The 6017-nt window shown below is 33.9% G+C and overlaps 1 pseudogene; it reads left to right on the top strand.

Moving 5' to 3' along the window:
• Window positions 1-4878: 4878 nt before the first annotated feature.
• LOC145535456 (proteasome subunit alpha type-1 pseudogene) lies at window positions 4879-5675 on the top strand (annotated as a pseudogene).
• Window positions 5676-6017: the final 342 nt, after the last annotated feature.

The following is a 6017-nucleotide window of genomic DNA, read 5'->3' as shown; positions in this document are numbered from 1 at the left end:
ATGGAGAAAATGCAAGAATCTATTAATACATTTAACATGAGCATATAAGAAATAAAGAATAAACAGTGATGAACAACACAAATTAAAAATACTGTATAAGAAATCAGTAACAGAAAAACTGAAGCAGAAGAATGGATAAATGAGTTGGAATATAGAATGGTGGAAATCACTGCTGATGATCAGAATAAAGAAAAAAAATGAAAAGAACTGAGGAGAGTCTTAGAACTCTGAGACAATATTAAATACACCAATGTTTGAATTATAGGGGTCCCAGAAAGAGGAGAAATGCTTTAAGAAGTTATTAGAAGAGATTATAGTCAAAACATTCCTATCATGGGAAAGAAAATAGTCAATCAAGTCCAAGACAGACTTAACAGGATAAACCCAAGGAGAAACACATCGAGACACATATTAATAAAACTAGCAAAAATGAGGCACAAAGAAAAATATCAAAAGAAGCAAGGGAAAAGGAAAAAGTAACATACAAAGTAATCTCCATAAGGTAAATAGCTGATTTTTCAGCAGACACCCTACAGTCCAGAAGAGAGTGGAACAATAAATTTAAAGTAATGAAAAGGAAAAAAAAAAAAACTGCAACCAAGGTTATTTTACCCAGCAAGGGTCTCATTCAGAATTAATGTTGAAATCAAAAGCTTTACAGACAACCAAAAGTTAAAAAGAATTCAGCACCATCAAACCAGCAGTACAACAAATGCTAAAGATATTTTCCTAGATTGGAAATGCAAGAGAAGGAAAATGACCTACAAAAACAAACTCTCAAAATTAAAAACGCCAATAGAAACATATATATATATATATACATACACACACACATATATAAACTTATATACACATATATATTATTAACTTATATAAATATATATATATATAAACTTACATAAACATATATATGTGTGTGTGTGTATATATATATATATATATCAATGATTACTTTAGATGTAAATGGATTGAATACTCCAAACAATAGTATAGACTGGCTGAATGGATACAAAAACAAGACACACGTGTATGTTGTCTACAAAAGACCCATTGCAAAACTAGGAACACATCAGACTGAAAGTGAGAGGATGTTTAAGATATTCCATGCAAATGGAAATCAAAAGAAAGCCAGAAAAATAGTTCTCATATCAGACAAAATAGACTTTGAAATAAATATTACAAGAGACAAGGAAGGACACTATATAATGATCTAAGATTCAATTCAAGAAGACATAACAAATGTAAATATTTATGTACTCAACATAGGAGCACCTCAATATATAAGGAAAATGTTAACAGATGTTAAAGGGAAAATCAACAGTAGCACAACAACAAAAGAGGTCTTAAACACCCCACTTACATCAATGGACAGATCATCAAGACAGAAAATTAATAAAGAAACACAAGCCTTAAATCACACATTAGACCAGATAGATTTAATTGATAACTACAGGACATCCCATCCAAAAGCAGCAGAATGCACTTTTTTTCTCAAGTGTACATAGAACAGTCCCCTGGATATATCACATCTTGGCTCATAAATCAAGCCTGTGTAGATTTAAGAAAATTTAAATCATATCAAATATCTTTTCTGGCCAAAATATTATATGAACTAAAAGAATAAAAACTGTAAAAAATATAAACACATGGAGGCTCAACAATATGTGTCTAAATAACCAAGAGTTCACTGAAGAAGGAAATTAAGAATTATCTAGAAACAAATGACCATGAAAACATGATAATCCAAAACCTATGGGATGCAGCAAAAGCAGTGATAAGAGATAAATTTATAGCAATACTAGCCTACCTCAAGAAACGAGGAATCCATCAAATAAACAATATAACCTTAGACCTAAAGCAACTAGTAAAAGGACAAGAACCCCAAAAATAGTAGAAGAAAAGGAATCATGAAGAGCAGAGCAGAAATAAATGAAAACAAAATGAAGAAAGCAATAGCAAAGATAAATAAAGCTAAAATCAGGGTCTATAAGAAGATAAACAAAATTGACAAACCATCAGCCAGACTCATTACGAAAAAAGGTAAATTAATCAAATCAATAAAATTAAAAATGAAAAAGAGGTTACAACGAACAACAGAAATAAAAAGATCATAAGAGACTACAGTGAACAACTATATGCCAATAAAATGGAGAACCTGGAAGAAATAGACAAATTCTAAGAAAAGTATAACCTTCAAAAGTGAACCAGAAAGAAATAGAAATTATGAATAGACCAATGAAAAGCAATGAAATAAAAACTGCGATCAAAATGATCCCGAAAAGTGAATGACCAGGTTCAGATGGCTTCACAGGTGAATTCTATCAAATGTCTAGGGAAGACATAACACCAATCCTTCTCAAACTCTTACAAAAAATTGCACTCCCAAACTCCCAAACTCATTCTATGAGGCCACCAACCTCCTGATACAAAAATCAGAAAAAGATATCACACAAAAAATAAAGTTTCAGGCCAATATCAATCATGAACACAGGTGCCAAAATCTTCAACAAAACACTAGCAAACCGAATCCAGTAACACTTTGAAAGGTTCCTACATGATGATCAAGTGGGATTTATCCCAGGGATGCAAGAATTCTTCAATATATGAAAATTAATTATTGTGATACACTATATTATCAAATTGAAAGATAAAATCATATGGCTATCTCAACAGATGCAGAAAAACATCTGACAATATTTGACACCCATTTATGGTAAAAATGCTTTAGAAAATGGGCATAGAAGAAACTTACCTCAACAGGCCATATATGAAAAACCTACAACAAACACCCTCAATGGTGAAAAACTGAAAGCGAAATTTCCCCTACGACCAGGAAAAGGTCAAGGGTGCCCACTCTCACCATTATTATTCAACATAGTTTTGAAAGTCTTAGCCATGGCAATCAGAGAAGAAAAAAGAAATAAAGGAAATTCTGGCTAGAAAATAAGAAGACTCACTGTTTGCAGAAGACAAAATACTATACATCGAAAACTAGAGATATAACAAGAAAATTACTAGAGCTCATCAATGAATTTAGTGAAGTTGCAGGATACCAAATGATTACACATAAATCCTTTGTATTCCTATACACTAGCAAGGAAAAATCAGAAAGAAAAAAATAATTAAAAAAATCCCATTTACCATTGCAACAAAAATAATAAAATACTTAGGAATAAACCTATATAAAGTTTAACCTACCTACAAACAAAAATAAACTCACTTAAAAAAGACCTGCATGCATAAAACTATAAGAAACTGATGAAAGAAATCAAAGACAGTACAAACAGATGGAGAGCTATATTATGTTCTTGGATTGAAAGAATCAATGTTGTGAAAATTAGTGGAAAACAGACAGAACACTCTTTAACAAAATTCAAAGCAAGATCCTCCTTGGCACAGCTCCAAGAGTAACAACAACAACAAAAAAAAAACCCCAAAAACTAAGACCTAACGAAACTTAAAAACTTTTGCACAGCAAAGGAAACTATAAACAAGATGCAACTAAAATCTCAGAATAGGAGAAAATAACTGTGAATCAAGCAACTGAAAGGATTGATCTCCAACATATACATGCAACTCATGAAGCTCAATATCAGAAAAACAAACAACTCAGTCAATAAATGGGTGGGAGACCTAAACAGACATTTCTGCAAGACATACAGATGGCCAATAAGCACATGAAAAGATGCTCAGCATTGCTCATTATTAGAGAAATGCAAATGAATGTTACAATAAGGTATCACTTCACACCAGTCAGAATGGCCATAATTCAAAAATTTACAAACAATAAATGCTAGAGAGGATGTGGCGGAAAGGGGACCCTCTTGCACTGTCAGTAGGAGTGTGCACTGATACAGCTACTATGGAGAACAGTATAGAGATTCCTTAAAAACTAGGAATAAAACTACCATATGACCTAGCAATCCCACTACTGGGTATATACCCTGAGAAAACCACAATCCTAAAAGACACATGTACCACAATTGTGTTCCCCATGTGTACCCTAATTTGTTCACTGAAGCACTATTTACAAAGATGAATGTATAAAGAAGGTGTGGTACATATATACAATAGAATATTACTCAGCCATGAAATGGGAAAGATGTGAGTTAGCTGAACTGAGGTGGATGAAACTTCAGCCTGTTATACAGAGTGAAGTAAGTCAGAAAGAGAAAAACACATATTGTATATTAAAGTATACATATGCTAGAAAAAAATGGTATGATGAACTGATTTGCAGGCCAGAAATTGAGACCCAGACATAGAGAAAAGACATGTGGACACAGCTGGGAAGGAGAAGGTGGGACAAATTGAGAGAGCTACATTGAAACATATACATCACCATATGTAAAATAAATAGCTAGTGGAAGTTGCTATATAACACAGAGAGCTCAACCTGGTACTCTGTGAAAACCTAGAGGGTTGGGATAGGGTAGTAGGTGGAAGGGAGTTTCAAGAGGGAGGGGATATATGTATACTTATGGCCTATTCATGTTTTTGTATGGCAGAAACCAGCACAACATTGTAAAGCAATTTTCCGACAATTAAAAATAAATTTTAAAAAATAATTTTAAAAACCTATTATCTTTTTATGATAAAACAGCACTTGCATAACTATGAATAGAAGGAAACTTCTTCAACCTGATAGATGGAGTCTCCAAGGAACACAGTTAACATCAAATTTAGTATAGAAAGACAGTGTTTTCCACTTAAAATCAGAAACAAGACAAGTGTGTCTGCTTTCACCACATTTTTGCAGCATCAAACTATAGGTTCTAGTCAGGACAGTTAGTTCAGATGAGGAAATATTAATAAAAGATAATCAGCTGCTTGATCTGCAGATTTGCAGGAGGCCAAAGCCAGAATCGCACTGTAACCATGTTTTGCAACCAGTATGAAAATGATGTCACTGATTGGAGTCCTCAGGGCAGGATTCATCAAACTGAATATGCAATGGAGCTGTCAAACAAGGTTCAGCCACGGTTTTTTATCTGAAATTAAAAAAAAAAAAACAACCCTCATTCAGTGTTGGTTGCATTGGAAGAGAGCAAAATCAGAACTTGCAGCTCATCAGAAAAAAATGTTCCTTGTTGATAACAGTATTGCTATTTCAGTTGCAGGACTTACTGCTGATGTTATGTAAATTTATGTGCCAGGAGTGTTTGGATTCCAGATTTGTATTTGACAGACCTCTTCCTGTGCCTTGTCTTGTATCTCTAATTGGAAGCAAAACCCAAATACCAATGCAGTGATATGGCTGAAGACCATATGATGTTGGACTTCTCATTGTTGATTATGATACGGGCCCTCACATTTTCCAAATTTGTCCATCTGCTAACTATTTTGACTGAAGGGCTATGTCCACTGGAGCCCATTCTCAATCAGCTTGTACTTACTTGGAGAGATATATGTCAAAGTTTTTGGAGTGCAATTTGAATGAACTGGGTAAACATGGTCTGCATGCCTTCTGAGAGACACTTCCTGCAGGACAGGATCTAACTACAAAGAATGTTTTCAGTGGAATTGTTGGTAAAGACTTGGAATTTCTGGTATATGGTGATGATGATATGTCTCCACTTCTGGAAGATCTTGAAGAAAGACTTCAGAGAAAGACACAGCCTACTCAACCTGCTGATGAACTTACAGAAAAGGCTGATGAACCAATGGAACATTAAATAATAAATCAGTCTATATATGTATTAGACTAACTAAACATTCAGAAAATGAAGATCATGGCATCTGGTCCCATCAGTTTATGGGAAATAGATGGGGAAACAATGGAAACAGTGACAGACTTTATTTTCTTGTGCTCCAAAATCACTGCAGATGGTGACTGGAACCATGCAATTAAAAGATGCTTGCTCCTTGGAAGAAAAGCTATGACCAACCTAGACAGCATATTAAAAAACAGAGACATTACTTTGCCAACAAAGGTCCATGTAGTCAAAGCTATGGTTTTTCATGTAGTCATGTATGGATGTGAGAGTTGGACCATGAAGAAAGCTGAGAGCTGTAAA

The sequence above is a fragment of the Giraffa tippelskirchi genome, chromosome X (assembly GCF_054371585.1).
Source record: "Giraffa tippelskirchi isolate mGirTip1 chromosome X, T2T-mGirTip1v1.2.pri, whole genome shotgun sequence".
In the NCBI taxonomy this organism is placed as follows: domain Eukaryota; kingdom Metazoa; phylum Chordata; class Mammalia; order Artiodactyla; family Giraffidae; genus Giraffa; species Giraffa tippelskirchi.
The sequence above is the reverse complement of the archived record's forward strand: the minus strand, read 5'-3'. Positions and strand labels throughout refer to the sequence as shown.